At 47.4% G+C, this 25,624-nt stretch overlaps 1 protein-coding gene across 6 annotated transcripts in view; it reads right to left on the reverse strand.

Annotated features, from left to right (window-relative positions):
• The window catches only part of LRRC61 (leucine rich repeat containing 61), a 133,628-nt gene that overhangs the window by 18,691 nt on the left and 89,313 nt on the right, over window positions 1-25,624 (reverse strand). The window contains exon 1 of one of the 6 annotated variants that reach the window (XM_069645909.1): window positions 7,768-7,914. The exons of 4 other annotated variants lie outside the window; for them this stretch is intronic. The gene's annotated coding sequence lies outside the window, so the exon portion shown is untranslated. Of the gene's footprint in view, window positions 1-7,627; window positions 7,704-7,767; window positions 7,915-25,624 lie in introns of those variants that run through there. One more of the 6 variants, XM_069645914.1, reaches the window with a different exon arrangement.

Consider the following 25,624-nt stretch of genomic DNA (forward strand, 5'->3'; position numbering starts at 1 on the left):
AAGATGAGATCAGGAACCCCCTTATACTGCCTGGATTCAGACCATCTATTGACACCAAAACAGACGTCTGCCATGTGAAGGACTTTGTATACAACATGCACCAACTATGACCTCTGCCTTCTGGTCCTAAATGGTCTATAAGGTGGCCTTGATATTATCTATTGCAGAACATTATTGAATCTCTCTTGATCTCACATGGGATTCACAGATAGTGCTACAATGATTCTCCTCATGCCTCTCAACGCACCAATCATTCGTACATGTGGGTTGCTCTAGATCTGAACAGTTCCTTTCTACATGCAGAGATCCTTAAAGATCCACCGTCTCCACAATCGTCTTACATGGAAATCCTGTGATCATTGCTCACTAATCGTAGCATCCCAATCTGCAATGGGCTATTGAGTACCAGTCCTTTCCCCACTTGACCTCTCCCTTTGCCCACCACTCACCTTCCCACAGATATCTGAACCGCTGTACTGCTCTTTGTATGGCCTCTTTGGGTCCTATCCTTCAGCACATCAAGAGCGGATCTCCACTACATGCTTGACACATCAACATTTTTAGGGATCAATTTCTGTTCATCATAGCACGGACTCCTTCTAAATGTCGATCCTCAATGATCCTGCTTGACTGAAGATGGCAACTGTGTCTTGGCTCTTATCCTATCAGAACTATGCTCCATGTTCGACAACATTGAATATCTGCTGGTACTGGCTCAGCTCTGAGACGCAGACATTCAAGGTAGCACCTTGGCAGGTCTAGTTTCTTCACTAATGGTACTAGGGAACTGATCATCCCCTGTCTCCTCTGATCCCCTTCCTGTCTCCGGTGGGGTCCAACCAGTGTCCTCACTGTTCTCCAACTTGTTTGGTTTTTATGACCGTCCCTTGACCAAACGTGTACACTTGCACAGCCTTCAATTTTACTCTTTAACTGACGACATCCAGATCTTGTGCCAAATGGTTGATTGACATACAGGCCAGAAAGCTAGTTACCGAAAAGATACGACAGTCACCAATAGCTGGAAGTGTGCCACTTGAATAAAAGTAAATACTGAGAAGACTGAAGTGATGACTGTGGAAGAATCTGGAGGCACCTCGGACTATTTCTCCTGGACCGATCATCCCTGTCCCATGGATGAATAAACTTGCTCCTTTATCACTTCCACCGTCCCCCCAAGGCAAAGCAGTCTCCAGTCCATTCTTCTTGCAACTCCCAATCCTTCACAAGCTCTTGCCTTTCCTTTCAGCCGCTCATGAAACCATGTACATCTCTGCCACCATATCTACGAGGCTTGACTTTGGCAATGCCCTTTAACTGGGGATCCCGGCATACCTCTTTCAGCAGGTCCAGCACATTCAGAACACAGCCGCCTACCACCGGACTCCCACAAGAGAAGCCACATATCTCTTCAGTCTTTGTTGGCTACTCTGGCTTCCGCTGCTGCCATGGGTACCATTTAAAATGCTGTCTAAAGTGTTCAGAGCGTTTCCCTGGGCTGTGCCTTCGGTAATGCCTGGAAATACTTAATAAAAAATGCTGAATTCGCGTTTACAGCACATTCAGGAGGGACACAAATGTAGAATCCCATAATGGCGAACAAGGGGAGCACAGGTTGCGGGGGTGTCCCCTGCTCCTTTCGTTCAGCATTATGGGTTCGGGGGTTGCAGGGGTGTCCCCCGCTTCCATAACATGGAAATCAGGGGGAAAGGAACGTTTTAAGAAAATTGACTCTGCGGTGGACGCTCCGCCCCACAACGGGAAGGGGGGAACTCACGCGGCAGGCATACTTTGTCCTTTTGCGCAGCTGTAAGTGCGCCACCGCGGCGTGCATTGTTTGGGGTTAAATAGGTGGCAGGAAGGGGGAGTGCGGGGAGGCGTGATCAATGTGATTAATGCGCGCCGCCATTTTCGAATTTTGAATTTTCCGATTTGAGATTTTCGGCGCCGTAAATATCACGTAGAGCTGTGCCTTCTTATTCTCTGCTATAGAATATGATGGTGTGTTCCGTCATGAACCCTGCGCTCCATGCTATCCATTCCCCTAAGTGCTCTCCAATTTAGGAAGGAGAGAGTGGAAGGCCCCCACTTATTTGTGCTTGCTCCTCAACTCTGAAGCTCTGTCCCTGTAGCAATGGGCTCATTTGTCCATCTCATGGCTTTCTGGAAGGCCCTGAAGACATGGTATGGTCCGTTGTAATGTGTCCCCGTTAGGGCTGCCCATACTGTGGACATTCTCTCGTTTGCATTGAGTTATCTACAAATGAGTGCATGCCCTGCAGATTCCACGACCATGAAGATCCACCAATAGCCTGACAACACTCAGGTATACCCGAAGGTCTCCACAGACAGTCCAAGACATGCATCAACTCAACGATTGCCTCATGTTTATCAAGGCCAGGCCAGGACATCAAGCACCCACCGAAAGCTCAACCCCACCAAAACAGAGTTAATCCTCACTGCCTAAAAAAAAGACTCAAGCTTTGGGTCCTAGAGTGGCTCCCTCAGGGGCAATCAGAAGACGTATCATAGCAACAGCGATTAATCCCTTGGATCTCCAAGAAAACGCGGACAGCCGGGTACCAACTCTCACTGTTGCACAAAATGAAACCCAACCTGCTCAAAGCAGATTCCAGGGCACCCACCCACGCACTGGTCCTCACTTACCTCTTAGGGACCAGTATCCCTGACGTAAGCCTGGAAACACTAAGGAGCGCACTAGACACAGCTTGATGGCGAATTGAAGGGCTATGGGAGTACGATCATATGGCGCCACCTTCAGGACCTGCCGGTGCTCATGTTAGAGAGTGACATCCAAGGTGGCCGACCGATTGAGCTCAGAGGCTCACAGTGTCGCAAGAGCAGTGCAGAACTAGAAGCCTCAGCATAGCCGGACTGCAAATCTAGAGCAGAGAAAACCATGCAGCAAGTCTTCTCCTTTCAAACCCATAACAGATCTGGGGCCATGGTCCACTATGCAAAGGACTCCGCGGAGTCGCCTCGGCACTCCTACAAACCCAAAGCACTTGAGGGGCTGCCTTTTCAAGAGACCCCAAGTCCACTGCAGATCAAGGCAATTCAACACCCTTGATAGGTGCACAATCTTAAATTACCCCCTTGAAGCGTTCCTTGCCCAGCATTCAACCCTAATTGTTAAAGTTCCTCTTGGGTTGAAGCTACTTTAAGCATGGCCCAAGCTGGGACACTTAATCAACCCTCAGCCATCCCCATGTACCACTGCTGAATTTGAGGTTTTCTTGAGGTGGGGCATGTCTGGTTGTACAATAAGCCGGGAGGGTAGCTCAGGGGCAATGTGTTTATCTTGGAAGAAAGACAACGCAGAGGAACACAGATTTGAATCCGGAATAAAAGATGAATTAATTAATAATGTACACACCCCTCGGTCTCCATGTGACCGGTGTTGCACCCATGCATGTTCTGGGTGTGCCTGTGCTGGCAAAGACTTTGGGGAGGTTTGTCATGCTCTAAGCCAGAGGTCTGAAAACTTTGACTCTCCAAAGGTTTTGGACTACAACTCCCATCAGCATTGTCCAGTTTAGTTAATGGCAAGGGATCATAGGAGTCATAGTCTAAATCCTCAGGAAAGCCACAGGTTTCAGACCCCAGCTCTAAGCACACTGAGATAGTTCGCCAATCAAGAAAAACGTAGATGTACATGTAACCAAAGAACCACAAAACAACAGCTGTGTGGAATTTTCAAGTACAGTGCCTGTACCATGAGTTGAAGGAGTGCACCATTCAGCAGTGAGCACACCTGGGGTAATTGCACTCATCTATTTAGAGATTAAATAGGATGGTTTGCACTCCTACTACGGAAATGCAAGGGTATCCACAGGGTCCAATGCCAGTAAAATAGCTCAGTGGCCTAACGTACATGCTGCAGAAGTGTGTCTGCAGGGCTTTAAGTGGGCTGGCGCTAGGCTCTGGCAGTCTCCCAAAGCCTCAATCAAGCTGGGGCTCACATTATCCCCAACAGCCACCTTTTTTTTCTTTCCATGTGGGGGGGGGATTCAAACCGCGCACTGCCGGTGACTAGCCAGTGTCACATTGCACTGTGCTATTCCATAGGTGTTGGATTTCGTTTGTTTCGTTCAAAAGACTATTTGTCAAGCCGTAATGGGCTTTGTGTCAAGCAGTCTATTGAACAAAAGATACAACATTGTGCATCTATGAAATAGCACAGTGCGATGCAACATTGGTTTGTTAATGGCAGGGTGCGGGTTTGAATCCTCAGCAAGGGACAATAAAATGTCCCATGGCACTGATTCAAACCCAAATCCGAGCCCTGCCGGTTTCTGTAATGGCTTGGCAAGCAAAGAACGATGGTCTGAAGGGTTGCCCAGAGAAACTGTCAGAGGTTTAAGAATAATTGTAAACCTTCCAGGCATCACCTCTTTGTTTTTGCTTTGTCACCCCGAGTGGGCCGGGTATGCCCAGACGTGTGTCCTGTGCCTGTTGGGCCTAGAGACCCAAGCTACTCCTCACTAAATACGCCCAATGATGCTGAAACATGTCTGGGGATGCTTGTGGTCTCGTGCAGAAGGGATGTGACCAAGCTGTTTGGGCTGGACTGCCTCTTTGGGGGTGGGACCAAGCCTGATTTGCATATAGGCTCTCCTCTTTCTGTAATGGCTTGGCAGGTGAAGAACGATGGTCTGGGGGGGTTGCCCAGAGCAATTCCAGAGGTTAAGATTAATTCAAAACCTTCCAGCCATCAACTTTCTGTTTTTCCTCAGCTGGTGACAAGCCAGTGTACTGTCCTATTTCACTGGCGCTCAATTGCTTTTGTTTCATTCAATAGACTGCTTGACACAGCTTTATGTCAAGCATTCTATTATTATTATTGTTAATATTATGATATTTCTTGACCAAGGACCCAGCATCTTTACAGAGGTATACAACAGTACAGATGCTTTAGATATACAACAGGGGTAGGATAGAGAGAGGCATTATTGAATGAAACAAAAGAAAATCAGCACAAATTGAAATAGCACAGTGCAACATGACACTGAAGGGCTCGGGTTTCGAATCCCCAACAAGGGATGATTCAAAAAGAAAAGTTGCTAGGTTACTTTTTTTTTTTCCTGTCCCATGCTGGGGACACTTCAAGACACGCCCATCATTTCAAGCGCACCCCCTCGTTTCAGGCACCATCGATTTTTCACCCCACTTAAAGCACTTTGTGCCTGTACCGGGTAAATCAGAGCATCTAATCAGGGCATGATAGCTTGGGTAGTTCATGCACTGACTTCCACAATCTGCATGTAACCCGCATGCAGTAACGCTTCAGGGCCTTTCGGCCTTTTCAAATGAAAGGGGCTTCGAGCCTCAGGGGGGGGGCACAGTAACTGCACCCAAGTTGCCAGTCTCGTGATAATCGTTGGCTATTAACCTTATCTTTGTCACCATTGTAATGTATGCACCCCAAGGTTGCCTCAGACTGTTTTTGCTGTAAGCGGGGGGCCCCAACCATCATGTTGAAATGAGCCCCCACACATTTTCAGCCGGGCCTGTCTGCATGCCCTGCGTCCAAACCCTGGTACAGCAGCTCTTTGGATTATTGCACCTGCTGCCGCGAGAGGGGGGCGGGTGTGTGTGTATACTGCACCTATTATTTAAACGGCAAGTGACTGCATAGCGGCCAACACGGACGGAGCAGAGTTTTTCAATATTATCGATGCTGTTATCAAAAGAGGACACATAGCTCGTACCCCGATACTGTCAACCTTCCACGGTTCCACTTCCGGAACAAAGTGTGACCCCCCCAATAGGGAGCAGGGTGGGGGAGGTTAGATGGTTCTCATTTCCACCTTCCATTCACAACATGTGATGCCTTCGCATCGTCCTTGCTGTAATACACTGCACATCCCCCTCCATCCTATACAGGATCGATCCCACAATGCAATGCTCCCAAAGGGCTACCAGGCCAGGCAGATGTTCGTATAGCAGGAGGATGGGGAGGGAGGATCTGGTTCCCCTAGCAACTGTTGCTAGGCACGAAAGATGGAGCGTTGTGTAGTTCTCCTTCCAGCCACAAACCTTTACATCACTGTGCAGGTATCCTTGTAAAGTGCACATTCCCGTAGAGGCGAGGCTGGAGGCGTGTCTGGGGTTTCAATGCACCTACTTCCGAATTCTTTGTGTTACCTGCAGGTCACAGGTCCAAGCCCTAATAAGACAGCTCAGTGGGCTAAAGTGCCTGCTGCCGAGATCTTCGTGTAATGCCTCAGATTTGCATTATTTAGATGTTGATAAAAGCAGGGTCGATGAGTTGGGTCACACTATGCTGGCACGTTATTCGAGGGGCAATCCAATTCATGGTGGTGCGTGCCAATAGTCAACATGGCACAATGCACAGCCAAGGGGGCAGTGTATTGCACACGATGCAGAGAGACTTAACGCGAGCCCCCCGAAAGAAAGGCGCCTAGAGGCTGAACTAGCCTTGCTTGTCAAGTACCCACACGCTGGTACGCTTGCGATTGGCCCTTGTCTCTCGCCATAGGAGCTGAGGGACTCGGCGCAGTGCATCTGGTCATGAGAATGACGAGGGAACACAGAGTGCAGACGCAAATATGAGCTATGCAGTACACAGAGACACAACAACGCGATGTACGCAGACGCAGAGTGCAGGTTCGCACGCATCATATCCAATATAATTTGACGGTAGACATAGGACAATGCACACTATCTTAAACACACGTGCACTCTAAACGCATGCACGCAATCCACACAGACCTGCATGCGTAATATTTGCACACACTTAACGCCGAGACCGCGCTTTGTAGACAATGACGTAAAAGCATAGCATGTGGGGCGTCTTCGCCCCCCCCCGCCACACCGAAGGCATTCAGACAATGGTTGGCGTCGATACCTCTACAGCGCAGCTCCGTGCTGCTACCTTCCCGGCTGCAAACGCACACCGGCTGACATGTCCAAACATCAGGGTGTGTGGTGACTGCCGAGTAGGCATTTCTCACAAGACACACAATGCAGGGCCAGGGGCTGATATCGCAGGGGCTGCACTCGTGCTTCCCTGCACTATATAAGCCCGGTCCGGGCGAGCGTTCGAGCCTCGGGTTCAAGAGCAGGTGCGGGTGCGACCCTCGAAGGCCCCGCGCAGGTCTGGCCCCGGGTGCCACCACCAGCCGGAAAGGACACCGAGGAATGCAATCCATTGCGCCCCCAAAGTTGACAGCCCCTCAGGGTCAGAGGCCGGCCCCCACCCTTTCCCCCGCTATGTGCACCCTGTTCCGCACCACGAGCTGGGGTCTACTGGGCCACTGGGCAGGCGAACCACCCTCTCCTGTGAGGTGACACCTTCACCACCATTTCCTCTTGCCACCATGCCTCCTCTATCTTCTCCACTGTGCCGGCTGAACTTCCAACCCCCCCCCCCCCCGCCCCCCAAGAAGGAGCAGTGCCCATTGTGCCCCTGGACAGGTGGAGCCCCCTCCCTCGGGTGTCGGCATTCCCCATGTTGTTTGCAGTGTGCCCCTGCTGGCCGCCAGGAGCCCGGGTTACCAGTCTGCCTATGTTACCTCTGGGGATGTTCCCCCCAGCCCCCAACTGACAGCACTGCCCCTCTCCCCAGCATACACTGCCTTACCCCAGTTCCGTGGGTCTTCACTGCAGTGCCCCTATGCACTGTCACCGCCAGGAACGGCCAGAGTCCCTCCCTCCCCCGTCCCCACCCCCACCAGGCGACAGCACAGCCCCCTCACACCCCAGCATCCATCCACCCCTTACCCCAGCGCCCTGGATCCACTGCGACGTGAGCCCCTCAGTCACTGAAGGAAAAGGCTGCATCTGCTGCGGGAACGTTAACCCCTGCAGTGCCGCAGCACAGCCAATTGCCAGACGGCACAGCTGAGCCATCCCCGCCCAATCCGTGCCTGATCTAGTGCCACCGGGGAGGGGAGGGGGGCGATAGAGGGGCTATTGGCTCCATGTAATGCTATTCCGACCCCACCATCTACTGCCTTTCTGCTTTCATCATCGGCAAGGTACACCCACACACACCTGCATTTTGTTGTGGGATAGCACTGAAGTGCTTTGGTGGATGCTTTTACTCGTCTGTAGTGTGATGGGAGTCCCCAGATGTCCCCCAAATCCCCTTTCCGAAACCCAGGGCAGGGTTCGAGGTGAAGATTGTTGAGAAGGAGATACTGTGAAACTAGCGCCTGGGTATCCATCACTCGATAGAAAGGAGCTTCCTCGGGGGCCCCGGGAGCTGGCACACAGGGCACCGGGAGCTGGCACTCAGGGCACTGTAGATCTAACTTCCACCTGACTTGCAAACTTGATCCTTTTGTTCATTATGTAGGATCCATTGTGCTATAAATGTCTTCTAGGTGTGTCCTAAAGCTTCTTTATACACATTCCCAAACACACACAACTATCGTCACACAGGTACACTTGCATGCATATATTATGTACCTATATCGAAGCGTCAGGAGTGACGCATTTCAATCTTATAATGTGCTGCTCGTATAATGTTTGCTGCTCTGAGAGCGCTCTGCCAGAGTCCTCTGCGTGAATCTTTTATCTGTTATAAAACTTTGTTCAACTTGCAATCTTTCTTCTGGTCTCATTCCCTAATGGGGTGTGCCTATTTATTCCAATGTTGGGATCTATGTTGGGGGATGAGTCCATTCACAGCCAAACTGTGACTCTAGGTCTGCAGAAAAAAGGACACAGCATACAATAGCGGGCAGCCTAACAACTGCCCCGGCAGAGGCATTGGCTTCATCAAAGAGGTAATGCCCTAGTAGGCGCCATATAAGTTCCTTTCTACACACTTGCCTTTTTGATCGCTAATGCTTTATTATTACTGGTCATTGATGGGGTGCAATGTCTTTTACCAGATGGTACGCCACTTCGAAAAAAACGAGGGCAAATAGAAACAAGTAACTCCACACAGGAATAAACATGCAGTACACCTGTAGAAAATAAAATATATGCTCTGCTGTCCTTTGGAAGGTGTTGTAGATTTACAGTATAGACAAAAATAAAATGCCAGTATTGCCACTGTAAGGCCACACCTGTGATGGCATTGCCCAAATGTTGCCAGCAATTGCCCCTCTAAGGACATACCTGTGATGGCTTTGCCCAAATGTTGCCAGCATTTGCCCCTCTAAGGACCCACCTGTGATGGCTTTGCCCAAATGTTGCCAGGAGGTGCCCCTCTAAGGACCCACCTGTGATGGCTTTGCCCAAATGTTGCCAGCAATTGCCCCCCTAAGGACCCACCTGTGATGGCTTTGCCCAAATGTTGCCAGCAATTGCCCCTCTAAGGACATATCTGTGATGGCTTTGCCCAAATGTTGCCAGTATTTGCCCCTCTAAGGACCCACCTGTGATGGCTTTGCCCAAATGTTGCTAGGATTTGCCCCTCTAAGGACACACCTGGTGCCAAGCAACATTTGCACCTATAAAGACACACGTGTGATGGCTTTGCCAAAATGTTGCCAGCATTTGCCCCTCTAAGGACACACCTGGTGGCAAGCAACATTTGCACCTATAAAGACACACTTGTGGTGCCTTTGCCCCAAAAAGGACAGCAATTGTCCCTGTAAGGACACTCCTGTGATTGCTTTGCCCCTTCAGAGGATCGCTAGTGCCGGTCCACTCTCAGTAGCCTTGAGGAACATGATTTAAAACAGGCGGTGCATAGAGGAATGGTTCCAAGCCTGGACATACCTGAGCAAGAACACACGTGTGGATGCAGTGCTTTAAATTGTGGGGTGCATTTACAGGCCCTAACAGAAATCCCTGTCACCTGAAAAACTACATTAAACTTTGCCACCAAAAAAGGCTGTTCTTTGCTCGCTAGGACATGTGTGGCAAGCATTTTGAACCCTGCATGGAAAAACAGCTCTTGGTTATGCAGATGAAAGATAGCAAACGCAAAGTAATGCACTTCATTGAGGAATGGACCTGGGTTTGCCATATTTCATCTGCATCACAAAAAGTATGCGCTGCATCAAAAAAACGGCATTGTCTGACTGTAATTCGAAGGAGCAAAGATTTCATCAAAATGCAACCCAACACGCTTTTGTTTTCCCTTTCATGTATACCGCGGCATTCAAAACACTGCAAATGGAAGAAACGGCTTGGTATTTCCTTTTCAATTCATGTCACATCAAAGAACTTTGTGCCGTACCCCTCCGCGTCCATGAACCACAGTAAATGCAAACCCACTCAAAAGGTCAAACTAGAAGAAAATCCCATGACCTACAGAACCACCTTCAAACATTAAATGAGAAATTCGGCTTTACACGTGTGAAAGAACATAAAGGAAAAACAATGACGTTTAAAGCCAATGTAACACAGTGGCTTTTGCATGCACAGAAATGTCAGTGTGGGTTGGCTACACATGTACATTATGTTCTCCCCCACAAGACTTCAATCACCTTGAGACTCAGAATAACCAGTAAAACCAGTTTTGGGCTCAATTGAAAACCTGGCCTCCCACTGGAAGTCGCGTGAAGAAGTGAATCATTCAGCAATGGCCTGTCATGTGGCAGAGGGCGTGATGATCCTCTGCTCTACCAGACTATAAGGCAGTGCTGGCAGAAAAGACGAAGAAAGCAAATGTGGATAATGCTTGACCAAGAAGTGTGAGTTCCTTTTGCATCCACTTCCCAGGATAAACTGTCAAACTTCAAAGGGTACAATAAAAGTCCTTTGTTGCAAGTTGAGCCAGGGGGAGACATTTGGCTGGGGGGAATGGGGGGAGGGGCGGGTTGAAGCACTGCCCTCGCACATGTGATAGTTCCTCCAAATTGACGTCAAAGGAGTTGTGCATTTTAGGCATTTCTCACCAGCACGCAAAACAAGAAATAATGTGGTTTTATGACATTTTTCCATGTGATTTCCAGGCGGATTTTCAGAGACTAAGTGCATGTTTCTATTACTTTGTGAACTGAAATGGCCAGTCAAGACTCGTTTCTGGCGGAATTTAAAATGGGGCCAATTTGACAGTTGGTGGAAAGATGAAGATGTACATTATGAATATGCTTATTTATTTTCAGAGTGATAACTATTATACATTTTGTGAAAATGACCAAAAGGTGCCAGGGGGCCATGATACCTCACACAGAGTCGCGATCGGCTTGTCTAACTCCCAATGCCCCACTGAAACCGCCTATCTATCTCTTATGGTGGTGTCTATTATAAATTGGAAGTTATGATACATAACTCAGATTTGCTAAAAAGTTGCCCAAGAGAAAAAAGAACTGTCATAAATGTTAAACAAACCGATGGTGTTTCCTCCCCTTGAACCAATGACACCAGGAGGCGGAGAGAGGAATGATAGACTGTCCAATTCTGGGGGTAGGGGGTAATAATTCTGGGGGTAGGGGTAATTTTAGAGTATTCCCCTAGATTGTAAAATGGGTGATGTCATTTGGGCTATATAAGGGAGGACTGTACTAGACACAGGATCAGATACCCACAAAAGAATCCAGGGAGACAGGAGAAACAGGACAGAGGCAGCTGATCCCATCCAAGAGAGTGCAGAGAGACCAGAACCTTGCCTAGCTGTCCAGAGGGTCCTGTGATCCAGCTGACTTTCCAGAATCCCAAACCAAGGCTTACCTTGTAAGTAGCAAACAACCCCAGCCCCGAATTGCATACCCCTTCTCTTTTGTAACATAAATCCGATAAAAAAAAATCCACTGAAAGTCCCAAAATGCCAGTATAATCCATTCACCTTTCATAGAAGAATCTGTATTAGTGTCATGGCGACAGAAACCACACCATCTAGTGATGGGGCAATGGGTCACTTGACTCACTTATGTCCCTTTGGGACCTATATACACATGGGCCCTGGCTGGACTCAGTCCTGGCGCCTTTGGCGCCAGGCTCATATAGAGATGTGAGCAGTAACACTGTATTTCAGTGCAGGAGTGCTTTTATTTTACAAGAACTTTCCAGGAGCTGAAAGACTTTATTCCAGAGAACATCCTCATGTGCTGACTCATCGGGTGTGGCACCCTAGGCCCGGTCTTCATGTGCTGACTCATTCGGTGTGGCAGGCAGGCTGAACCTGGTGGGCGGGGCTTCAGAAGCTCAGCTATATAAGCTGCTCCATCCTTAAGGCTGGTGCTTCGCGTTACTGTGCACTTGCGTGCAACGTGACGCTCACCGCTGCTTGGACCAGTTTACTTACCTTTGAAACCAGGTGTTCTCCTGCATACGCACCTCCAGGAAAACAGTGCTTCATCGCTTCATCTGCAGACTCATCTCCTGACATCCAGTGATCTTGATCCTGACGCCGCAGCACCGCACTCTGCATCCACAAACTCAGACCCTGTGAAGAAGAAGAAGAAAGACAAGGTTAGAACATCCGTCCTAGGGCCGTGCCGCATTTGAACCCTGCGTGGCCCCTAGTTAACAATTTACCAGCTACTGTACCGCTGCAGTTTCATTCCTCATTCCCGGGCCGGCAACATCACCTGCAAGGGAAGAAAGTAAAAGAGCAAACATCAAAAGTGGCACAGACACAAGACAACGAACTTTACAATACAACAAAAACAGACGAGGGAAGACAAAGGCAAACAGGAACACTTACCTGGAGTATAGTGGCTTAGTCGCAGCAGGACTGGACTACCACGTGCAAGGGACCAGTGAAGGAGCTCGGTCCAGATCATGCAAGCGCCCCAGCCAGAAGCAGCAGGAGGGAGTGCTCGCCAAAACGAATCAACAGGTGAGCTCTCCAGAGTCTACCACAGTTTGGGAGAAGGGGTCAGGAAGGGGATCAGACGCACAAGCTGGCATACTCACACCCCTATTCTCCACACAGAAGCAGTCCCGAGCAGCATCACCTATTACCACCAGTCACCACATAAGCGCAGAGGACTAAGTCGGACCCGAGCAACCTCACCCCCGGGATGGCTGCAACCGCGCCCCAACGCCTCCGCAGAGACCAGGTGAGTGTAACAAATAGTGTGGAATCATCACCTGGAGGGGGGTCTTTGGGGAGTGGAAGTGGGACAACGAAGGGTGAGACGCGGTATACCCTTCCTTTTGACACTTTTTCCCCATCCTGTCCAGTAGGATACTTGGAAAAGGGGATGGGCTAGAGTTTCTAACACAAACACTTTCTCACCCCGTGAGCGACAATGGACTAATATCAGAGCCGTTTACCTGACATGCCCATACACAAGGGCCAGGCAGAGTCAGCCCTTTCCCTTCCCCCACTGGGATAAAAGGCAGAGCACAAGAGCACACATTGAGCAAGGCCAAATGCACGAGGAAACAGATATTCCAGGACGGCAGTTCAAACGAAAGAGAAAGGCGGCGTGACCTGAAAGGATGCCAAGGAGGGAGTTCCCATGCCCTTTTCAACCCAGTCCCACAAAGCCTCTGACAAAAGAAGCATAAGACCGGGAATCGCAGCTGGGGAATGGTGTACCAGATATCATTGGTACATGGAAACCTCCCGCACTGATAGCCAGGGCAGGGAGAAGTGGTTGCCATTGTGGTACCGTCCTGGACTCCAGCAGCAGAAGGAACGCCAACGAGCTCAGCACAGCCGGTGAGTCGGAAGAACCTGATAGTGGGCCGGACTGTGTTAATCTTCTTATTGTTGCCACTGCAACCTTGAGTCTAAGAGACAGGAGTCTTTTGTGCATGAACTTGGTACCAGAGATAGAGTGATCCGGCGCCACACGGGCACTCATATGAAGGTCTCTGGCTGGTACCCCACTCTTGAACAAGGAAAGTATTAAACCAAAAGATAGTGGAAGTACAAGTACCAGAAGCCCACAGAGAAGGCCGGCGTGAGGTGTCAAGGTAGTCATACAACGGTCAAGCCAAACCCCGTGTACAATCGAAAGTCCTTGACATGTTCTGGAAATTGTAAACTGTGGAAAGTGTGAACCCGACAGAGGGGAACGCTGTGTGAACTGGTTGTTGTAAATAAAGACGTCCTTGCCATAGGCTAACAAAGTGACCCAGCGAGACGTGATCGCCCTTGGGAAGTCTTTGTGTAAAGTTGGCCTAACCAATAAGAGGAGGAGCGGAGCCCATCTGTGAGGGATCCAAGGGTGAAGGATAATCACCCTACATGAAGGTTAACAGAAGGAACTTTTGATTTGTTGTTTTGGCATATCAGGCCCTCTGAAGCAAGAGACTTTGCATGAGAAGAGACTTTGTCACAAGCTCACAGCCCCTTTCCTCTATATCAGGGCCTTCCGTGCCCGAGAAGCCCAGGAGCGTACTGTGCTCAAGAGTCCCACCTTGTCCCGTGCTAAAAAAGAAGACCTCAGCCATAACATCCTGACTTATCATTTTGTGAACACTTCTTTCTTTTCTTGTGAACATTATCCCACACTATATTGAAGCATAGCGGTAAGGATTGGCAATAGGTTTTCTTAGTATAGGCCCTTTTTATTTGACTAGACTCCACTAGGACTGTATAATTGTTATTATTATTATTATTATTATTATTATTATTATTTTTTCTCTTTATTGGTTTTACAAAAACAAAAAATGTTGGCCCCCCTTCTAGCCCCCCCCCCCCTTCCCTGACCCTCGCTTGATGCCCCTACTGCCCCTGGAGGACCGCCTCGACTCTTTTGTCTGCCGATGAGCCAGCGGACTGTGTGCTCAGTAGAGATCCAATAACCTTAGGCGTTGTGGACACCATTGCGCCCTGTAGTCTTTCAAGAGTGTCAATGTTTCTCCACATTCCCCCGCAAATTGAGGCAAATTGTTGGTCACCCTGGAGTGGGCATCATACTCAATGAAAAATGTCCATATCTTTCACCGCCAGTCCTGAATCGTGGGAATGGCTGGTCCTTTCCAGTTCCAAACTGTGAGTCATTGTGGCCATGTGAGGACAACTCTTGCTCTCTCCCAGCTCCTAGGTTCACCTTTTTCCTTATCCCCTGGCAATCCCAACAAAATGTGTGCCGGGGACCTATTGTCACCTTGCCCAAAGGACTTGGTTGGCGCCTGCGACACCTCATCCGAGAATGGTACTATTCTCAGGCACTTCCACCATATGTGGGCCGCTGTACCTCTTGGCCGCAGCCCCTCCAGCAGGCCCCTGAGGTTCCTAGGTATATGCGTTTCAGGTGGGCGGGAGTATAATGCCACCCATATAGGATCTTGCACCATGTTTCCTGCAGTTGGCAAGTTTTGGCGAGTTTGGGGATTCGCCTCCCCAGTTTTTCCCAGTCCTCCCTCCCTATCTATCGCCCCAGCATCTGTTCCCATTGACTCATATAGTTCCATGTTGCTCTGGGGGTAGCGTAGTTGAGGATTCTATATAGGACAGATATCAATCCCTTCGAGCTGTCACGAATCAGAAGACATTTTTCGAATGGGGTAACTCGCCTAGTGGCTGCTTCCCTGATTCCTGGACTCAACAACGAATGCCTTAGCTGCGCGTATGTAAGCCTCTCTACTTCCTCCACTCAAAACTCTTGCTTGCAGTCTGTACATGTGTTGTGGCCTGTGATGTTTCGGTAGCCATAGTACCTCCCTTAGGTCGTGCTATGTCACTGGCCGGTCCATTGCGGCCCAGTGCTTATCCCTATTCCCCGCAAACAGTTCCGTTAGCACTCAGAGTTGCGTTGCCTCATAGTATTTGTTGGAGACTGGGAAGAGCGAGTACTCCCTCCCTCCTTGGGGCCACCAGGATCTGCCTGCCGACTCTTGCGGGGGAACGCTACCATATTTACTGTCGCTATTCTCCCCACCCAAGAAATCCTAAGGCTCTTCCACTTCTGGAGGTCCCTAGCTTCACTACGGGAGGGTAGTTGGCCGCATACCATCCCGCCAGGTGTGGGATAATATTCACTCCCAAGTATTTAATCCTCCCTTGACTACGCACAAAAGTTGTTGCTTCTTTCAGGAGCTCGATTTCCTCTCTCCCCACCATGAGGTTCAATAATTCCGATTTACTAAAATTGATCCATAGGCCTGACGCCACCCGAACTCCCCCAACAATGCCATACATGCTTGTATCGATCTCTTTGGCCAAGTCAGTGCTATAAGCATGTCATCGGCGAACACAATGACTTTGTGTTGGATGCCTGCAAAGGGAATTTCCTGTATTTCATCTGCTTCCCTGATCGCCTGGAGTAGTGGCTCCAGGAAGATTGCATAGACGAGAGAGTCGACATCCCTGTTTTGTCCCCCTTACCAGGCTAATGGGGCGTGACATTGCACCATTCACCGAAAGGCGTGTAACCGGGATTTGGTAGTTAGCTTTAACCATTGCCAGGAAGTCCCCTCCCAGGCCCATTTTATCCATTACCCGGAACAGAAACGTCCACTCTACGCCGTCAAAGGCTTTTTCTGCATCCAGTGACAAGAGGACCCGGAGTGACCGCTTTCTGCGATTTTTCTACCAGGTGAGCAACCGTATAGTTATTATTTGATGGTCATAGCTAGCCCCCATCTTAGAGTTAGGTTTAGATTAGGCATCTATTAAACTGTAAAATGGGTGAGACAAACACCCTTGAACTGTGATCACCTGTGTCTGTCTAATTTGATGCCATGCCTTTCTTACACAGCCCACATATAGCAGTGTCTATAGGCTCTCCTTGATGATGATTCAGACAAGCATGATACTATGTCCTATCTTCCTGAAGGAGTAGAATGTGAGTGGCGTATGATCTGGGATAGAAAGGGCTAGCTGGACTTTATTCCCCTATCAGATCCTGTAGAATTAGGAGTACCTCAGAGCGGGGGGTCCAATGGCCAGGGTAAATGCAACTTTGCACTGTCCCCTTCCGGCTTAACCCAGTGAATTGCACGTGACGTAGGTTCATTGGTGGCAACCTGCTTTCTGAATGGCATCCTCAAGGAGAGGCCTGGCTCCTTCTTGTAGGAAGGGGAGAAGAGAATTCATAAATTGATCCAAGGTCAAGACGGTCCTATTCCCCAGCCATGTATTGATAATGCCCTTGAACCTGTAGGATAGCTGCTAAGGGCTTCAGTAGATGACAATTGGATTCCTTTTAATGTTTGTCTATAGAATTTGGGGTCATAGTGGATATCAAACTAGGGATCCTGCAACATATCTTTATATGCGTATTTACCATTCAGAATTTAGGAACTGATATGCCACCACTAAGTCTCTAGATAACAGATGGCCTATGTATTTTCCTATCTATCTTGGGCCCACAGTGCAGTCTCAGTGACTCAGTCAAAGTTCATAAAAAGGTATCATAGCCTTCTCCAGCCAGGTAGCAATTCAGAATTACTGGAGGTATCTGGAAAGTTGCACTGAATGAGTGACTGCAGTCTTTCAGAACCTTGTGGTGTCACTTCTCAGCATCTACTTGACGGTCTACTAGCTTGTTTTAAAAAGTTCCTGTCGAAGAAACAAAGCTATCTCCTTGTCTTGCGAGTCAACACATCAATCTATGTCTGTTTTTCATCTCCCGAAATTGAAGAAACAGCGTCCTAAACCTATCGGGAACTGACCGCTCAAACCTAACCTGCCTTTCCAGACCCCTCACCTTCATCGGGCACTAGTTACAGAGCACATTTGAAACCAAAGAACATTCTGGAATCCATCAATAGGCCTTCTGGCCGATGCATCTCGCCAATACAATGTATCCTTTCATTAGTTTTTGTCCTTCCACAGTGTCCACTTCTGGTTGCTGTGTCATATGACGACTTCTTGTCCCGTGATTTCCTCCGAGGAGCATAGGCACTCTTTTATTAACAGTTAATTATTAATTATTAATCCTAGGTGCGCCAGCCCAACTCAATAAGCTAGATGCACAATACTCTACATTTATTATTGATGGGATCACCATCAAACTTGGTAAAGATACCAAAACATTAGGTTTCTACGTAGATTCCACTCTGAATATGGGAAAACAAGTCAACGCCACCTCATCCGCCACAGCATATACTTGTAAACTCATTCATGCCTGCAAACCCTACCTATCCACTAAGAGTAGTACCACCCTTGCGAGAGCCTTAATCATGATGAAGCATGACTAATGTAATGTCCTTTACGCAGGAGCCAGCAAACAGATCACTAACAAACTAGACACACTCTAAAACAATGCTGCCCATCTGTACCTCCAGGAAAAAATCAGTAGAAAATCCTCTTCTCGCCCTACCAGAGCGGCCCAATCTCACTGTACAACAATGCCCAGATTTAACCTGAAAAGAGCTGGAGGGAACAGTTTCCCAGTCCAAGCCGCCCTTTACTGGAATGCACTACCCTTACACCTGCGAAAAGACCAAACCTTCCCCATTTTTAGGAGAAACACGAAATCCTGGCTGGTCTCTAATGACATCTGATTGCTTTCTCCACCCTTGTTTTTACATTCTGTAGATATCCTTATATTGTGCTTGACTTGTAATATTTATGGACTGTAACTACTGTGCCTACCTGCAATGTAACTTACTTTGTACCTAAGAAAATGTATATTTTTGCGGCGCCCAGATACCCTCTGGAGAGGAGTGCATTACAAATAAAATAAGCAAAATGAGACCTAGTTCCAGTCTGAGGATAGACATAGGTATACAGTTAGGAAGTCCGAGTATTTTCTTCCAGAATTTCCCCTCTAGTATCTGGAGCCAGCCCAAGTCCATCAGATGCAAGGCTTCTAGTCCATAGATAATCATGGGGGTTAAGACCTGTTGATATAGTTGTCTTGCGGCCCAGACTGTGTATCCGCAATGGGAGATGGAAAAGCGATATAGCAGGGCACTAATTTGTGCCACTCGCGTGATACGAGCTTGCTTACACATGGTGTATTGGCCCTTGGGCTCTATCTCAATTCCCAGATATCTATAGTAGGGTGTGGATTGTATTGTAGACCCTTGTATTTGAAGACTCACTCGTGCAATCTTCTTGTTGCTGAGGACCATCATCTGGGTTTTGTCCAGATTAATAGTGAGGCCATTTCTGTCAGCATAACTCCATAATGCCTCTGCGGAATTTCGAAGACCACTGATTGTGTGGTCCATGATGACTAAATCGTCCGCATATGTAAGGATTGGGTAGTGAGCAGGGCCTATCTTTGGTGGACAATTATGAACTTCTAATAGGGCTTTTGGTATATCGTGCACAAATAGATTGTATAATATCAGTGCTGTCACACAGCCTTGCTTTACGCCACGAGTTTGATCGATTTTGTTGGTCATGTTGCCCTTGGCGTCTAGTTTTAAGGAGACTCTGGTGTCCCAATGTAGCTGCCTAAGATAATATAGAATTCCTTTTGGACATCCCATGATTTCTAATTTAGTCCACAGCAAATCTCTCGGCACAAGATCGAAGGCAGCCTTAAAATCAATGAACAGTATGTATAGAGGTGGGCTACCAGATGATCTGGCCTTATTACGAAGTTTATCCATTATGATCAAATTGTGCACAGTGGAATATCCTCTTCTGAAGCCGCATTGAAATTGATCTAAGATCTTTTCACTATCCATCCATTTTTGAAGCTCATGCAGTAAGTATGTCGCAAATAGTTTTCCCGTGGAATCCAGCATGGACAATACACGATAGTTTGAAGGATCTGTACGGTCTTCTCTCTTATAAACGGGCACCAGGGTTGCTGTTCTCCACGATTCCGGCATAAGGCCATCTTTCAAAGTTTTATCAAACAGTATTTTCAAGACCTCAGCCCAGTATTCCGGTTTACTTTTTAATATAACATTTGCGAGGCCATTGGGCCCAGGCGCTCTTGATGATTTAAGTTTATTTATCATGGTAATCAGAGATTCCACAGTCACCTTGAAGGGAGGAGAGGGACTGTTCCAAATTATCGTCTCGGTGGTTATTCCTGTTGGGTGATTATTGCGACTGCTCAAGAATTCCTCCCAATGGCCCCTATCGATAGGATTGTTGAGGGAACTATTGGTATCGCCCCTTGCCTGCCTCCGTAGGCTCCATATAGAGCGAGAGTTCCCTGTGCAAAGTATTTGGGCTGTCTTTTGCCATTTGGCTAATTTGCATGCATAGCATTTTTGTCTGAGCCAAGATCTAAAGGCGTTTTTACACTTCTTACTTGAGATCAGGTAGCTATCCCATGTAATGGAATTTTTGCATAACGTCTTAAGTTCTGCTCTTAAGTTTCTTTTAGCATCTCTGATTTCAATGTCAAATATATTAGTAGGTTTAGCATCGGGAGCTAGTATATTAATATTCACGGTGGCGTAGTTGTGTGAGAAGGATGTTATCCACTTTTCAATCTCGTTGCAAGTCATGGAGAGAAGGGCATCATGGCCCATATTTATCATGTCATTCGTAGCATCAACCGCTTTTCTGATGTTTTTATCAGACCAATGAATATTAGAAGAAGTGTGGTTCGTTTTCAGTTCGCCAATCGGTCTGGGCTGTGAATGTTGTAGCAAAAAATTAAATGATAAGAGAGAAGCGTGATCACTCCAATCATTGTTGTTAACCTTCAGGTCCATGATCAGTTTCGCCATTGAGGGGCATACAAAGATATAATCTAGTGTACTGCAGGATCTGGCATTTCTTCATGTAGGTTGTCCTGGATAGTCACTAATGGTTCTACCATTTAGGATTTCAAAGTCCCATGAGTTAAAAAAGTTGAGCCACAATAATCCCTCAGAATTCGCCTCCACATGCCACATCCTACCAAAGTTCTTTAACAGGTGATTGTTGGTTCTGCCCACTGGTCCCATAATATGGCAATTGAAATCACCTACAATTGTTACTAAATTGTGTTCTGTATCGATCGTCCAATCAATCAATAGAGCGTGACAGGCTTCCTGGATGAGATCTCTATGTGAAGATTCAGGTGGATTACAGAGATTGATCACCAGCATCTTGACCACTTTATCTTTTCCGGGGAGTTCTATCTCAACTGCTAGTACAAATTAGTCTAAATTCGAGTGGATCCTTGTTGATTTTAACGGATGTAGAATTCCAATTAGAAGAGCCCCATATGGTCTTCCCCTGGGACCGTTTTTGGCTAACTCCTGGTGGATTGAATAGCCATTAACAAGGGCCCTGGATGTGAGCCATGTCTCCTGTAGACAAATACATGTGTTCCCTACTAGCATAGAGGATGAGCCTTCTGCAGATAATAGGTGGCTAAATTCCCAGCAATTCCATGTGATTAAACTTTGATCTCATTGAGTTAAGGACAGTGTCGTAAGAGACTCGGCAAGCCATTTAAGAACATTCTGCACATCTGCTAGCTGTACTGAGTTGCCTTTAGGTAACTGCGGAGCAATAATTTCAACAGCTTTCGTACTCAATGTTTGTATTGCCCACTGTGGATCAATTGTGTTAGGATCAGCATCTACTTCGATATCTACTTCCCACAGGCTGGCTTTGAAGTTGCAAATCAGGTTAGCAGTAGCTAAAAATGTACAATATAATGCTGAGGTATTGGCAATCTTAGCTTTCAATGGTTCAACATATTCGAAATCTTCTGATCTCAACACTCTTAGCTGTGGTATAGAATGAAGTCTTATCATCAGCGCCGATCTGGAGAGCAATCATGATCGCTATTTTGATACAAGTTTTAATTATGCAAGTCCTTCAGCCTTGGAGTGGCATGTTGTTACCTTTGTCATCGTTTGGCAGTGTAGTGAATGGTGCAGGTGCTGCATCTGTTTGAGAGAGATTAATTGGTTCAGTATTTGCAATGCCAAATACTGGGTTATCCTCCAGCTCACTTGGACACAGTGAAGGCTCCAAGTCCACCTCATCCGAAGGATGTGAGATAGTGCTCTTGTTAGAATCTATCTCCTCGACAGGATTGTCGATGGTACTCTTCTCAAGAATAAGCCAGCTAGTCAGTTTACCTTCTCTGCTGGCTGTTCCTTTATTCACTCGGGATGCCTTCCGTTTAACTTTTCTCTTGCCCTGTTTGGGGGTGCTGCCTTTAGTGGGTTTAGAGATTTCTTCTGCTGGCTCAACTGTGTCAGGTGGTCTTCTAGTTGCTACTTGGCGCTTTTTCCTTGCAATGGCTCTTTTAGCCAGGCGTCGCTGTTTCCGTGAGTAGAAAACATCCACATTGGATGTGGTGTTTAAATCGGTATATTCTATTTCTGGGCATTCTGGCAAGGTGGTATTCCCTTCCTCCAGTGCCAGTTCCATATCACTGTTATTTGTTATGTTTCCTGTTGGTAAGGTGAGAGTGACTTCCAGTATCCTCCCACACATCTTTAGCAGGATATTTAATGCAAATTGCAGGGATGCAACCGAAGATTGCAAGTCCCCCAGTGTCGTTTGGCTTTCTCCTTGATCCCTGCTGCATTCTGGTTCTACTGATTCCAAGTGCATTTCCAAATTTAGAGAGGCAGATAGCCTATTATATGTTTCTCGTTGTGTGTGGATAGGCAAATGTTGGTGGCTATCATTCTGGTTACCCAAGTTGCTTCCTAAATGAGGAGTCATAGATCTCTGCATGGATAAGCACAAGTCCAACAATGAGTTGTTGTCAATTATGCTTTCTCCTAATGCATCTATGGTATTGTTCATGCTCTGGCCCCCCCGTTGACTTTTCCGCAGGGAGCATTGGTATTATTGTATTGGCAGTGTCGGGGAGCGAAAAAAAATCAGTGATTGCTCCTTTCTCAACAGGTGCTACTTTGGGATCTTTACCTCTATTAATTTTTGTTGTTGGGGTTCCACTCCTCTGATTTCGCAGATTATATCTTGTTGCTGAGCATTTCTTGATTGTAAGCATAGTGAATCTTGTGGTGCAACTCAAATAGGTGGTCTCTCTCAGTCCAATGCCTCGTGGTTGTATGTAAGGGGGTTAAGTTGCCTAGAAGGACTGGCAATCTATGTATTAAATGCCCCTTAGTCTTTAATCCAAGTCAGGCAGACAGTGTAGGTAATAAAAATCTATTGGGTTTAGTCGCTGTTTCTGTAAGTATAACCCAGAACCAGGTGCGCCAGAGAGCCTCGTTACCGAATCAAAGGCACAGACTATAATCTTACCTGGGAGGAAAACTAGTACCCATATGTACCACTGAAAATGCCTTATATGTTATACCAGGATCAAAGGTGTTACCCGCAGTCTCCTGGAATGGCCAGCGTACGACTAATGCCCCATACACTGATACACCACGGTGAATAGGTACTTTATCCTTCCAATTTAAATTCTCATTGTGCCTTCTTCCTTTCAATGCTGCCCCTGACGGGAGCCCAAGGAGAGTGAATGGGGGAAGGGAGTAAGTGTATATATAGGGTGTTCTGATAGCTCTAAGCTTGGTGTGTCACTGGGTTACGGGAATCCCATTAGGATGTCCGTGCCAAAAGATTTTCAGTGCAATGGCCTCAGACTATAATTTACCCAGATGGCAATTTATTGGGGATTATACAGACGTGATCTGGAGTCAGTGCGGACGAACCATGAAAGGTAGAGGTTCATGAGCACTACTCCCTGTCTCCCTTCCAGCCTCGCAGCCGCCCCAGGTACCAAGAATCACGGGCAAATGCCGTAAACTAGTGCAGAGGTCAGCTCTTACCAGTTCTTAAAAGGGGTGTCGCTGCTTGTGGGCTAGCCTCACTGCCCTCACAACCATGAGACGTTACGCCGTGCTCAGCCCTCGTAGCCCAATCTGCCGCCCAGTCCGACAGCGGCTTCAAGCACCAGGCACCCGGCGTTAGTCTGCGGCGTTGTCACGTTATCCCCACAGTATCTCCGCGGTCCTCTCGGGGCACCGGGGGCTGGCGCTGGCGTTCGTGATTCCGGGATCGCGGGCTCGCTCTCTCATGATTAGAGGAAGGGACCTTTGCCACTCGTCTGTGCGCGTCAAGCCGCACCAGGTTCACACGCTCACGTCAGCAGAGCAAACGAACTGGCCGCTTCCGACACGTCCCGGGGAAAGCAAGCTGAGTCGAAGTGGTTGTGTAAAGCAGATGCATTCCAAAACTTTCTTCACAGGTTCTGTTTCAGCAGAATCCTTCTCGGGATCACATTTGGGGTAGTCTTTTGGCTTCCTTTACGGGGTTTTATATTCAGAAGCATATGAAGACTTACTCTAAAGAGGCCAAGACTTCAGAGTGGACTAAGAAATATAGGACTTTGAAGATTTTTCCAAATTCTTAGGTTCTATGGAAGTGGACTCTTAATCATTTGAAGAGGACGAATTTACATGATCCAAAAAGGAAGAGCGAGGAATGGAGCGATAGCTCTCCCTGGCCTATGAGAAAATGAGCAGGCAGAGGGTTGGTTGCTTGTTTCCAAGGGAATTTCTAAGAGTGTACTCTCTTGTAGGTAAAGGGGGCTCGGCCAATCCAGTGGGCCAGTCCCGTATGAGGTTTGCTTCTACTCTGGCCCATTGTTCCAGATGGAAAGACCAGTCCCTCCTAATAGGGTCGAAAGATAGTGGGATGGATCTACAGATCCTGTCTCATCTCACTCTCCATGTCACAAAGAGGGAGAAACAGAGCTCTCAGATGCTGGAATGCAGTTTTTATCAGCTTTATTAAGAACAAAGAAAGGGTTTGCCCATAAGGAGTTAAGTAAACAACACACCCTCTTGACAATTAAGTAGGACCACCACAAAGCATAGTGGTTCCTTGAATTCTCTTGTCTTCTGGCCAGGGCCAGAAATGTGGTCCACATGAGCGAATCTGGCCAATAAGACAGCAAGAAGTGCCCCTTGTTCCTGTAAAATTAATACAGTTAGGAGATTCTTTTCGTTTAGCAGACTGCTGGCGCCTCCGCTGGTAATCAGATTTTTAAAAATGTTTGAGGATTAATTTAATGAGTTGCATATACAAGTGGGACGTTAACCCTGTTGTGCCTTCGGCACAAGTCGCTAAACCAGGTACTTATTCAACAAGGGGCGCAGGACAATACGCCTCAAAAAATATATATTCATCTTTTTAAGTGAAACCAAAAATGTGATAATCACCATGTAGAAAGAATGATTACAGAGATTCACATTGTTTTCTTGTTACTTATAAAAATTAGTAAGAACATTTATAACGTTTAGAAATATCATTAGCGCCATCACATTGCCAGTGTTTCATGCAAATGCTCAGCCAAGGCTTGACGATTATTAATGGCTGTTTTGGACTTCCTAATTTTGATAGTCCTTAACTCTTCAACACGCTTGATGGGTTTGAAACTTGCGTTTTTGTAAGCTTTTTTGTTTCCAATCCCTTCTTAGATTATTCCAATAATAGCTGCTTGTTTCTTTTTCAACCTGTATTTCCATATATTAGGTTTCCTTTAAAATCTCACCACAATGTAAGCATGTGAGTTAAAGCACTCGAGTAGTAAAATACTAGCAAAACAAAAGAGTTGATGGCTGGAAGGTTTAGAATAAATCTTGACCTCTGGCATTGCTCTAGGCAACCCTCCAGACCATCATTCTTTGCCTGCCAAGCCATTACAAAAGGGGAAAGACCATATGCAAATCAGGCTTGGTCCCACCCCCAAAGGGTTAGTCCAGCCCGAACTGCCAGGTCACATCCCTTTTGCACGAGACCACAAGCATCCCCAGACATGTTTCAGCCTTGTTAGGCGTCATCAGTGAGGAGTAGCTTGGATCTCTAGGCCCAGCAGGCAAGGGACCCACGTCTGGGCTTTCCCTTCCCACTCAGGGTGACAATAGCAAAACAAAAGAGTTGATGGCTGGAAGGTTTAGAATAAATCTTGACCTCTGGCATTGCTCT

This window comes from Ambystoma mexicanum, chromosome 2p, assembly GCF_040938575.1.
Source record: "Ambystoma mexicanum isolate Mex_15411 chromosome 2p, UKY_AmexF1_1, whole genome shotgun sequence".
In the NCBI taxonomy this organism is placed as follows: domain Eukaryota; kingdom Metazoa; phylum Chordata; class Amphibia; order Caudata; family Ambystomatidae; genus Ambystoma; species Ambystoma mexicanum.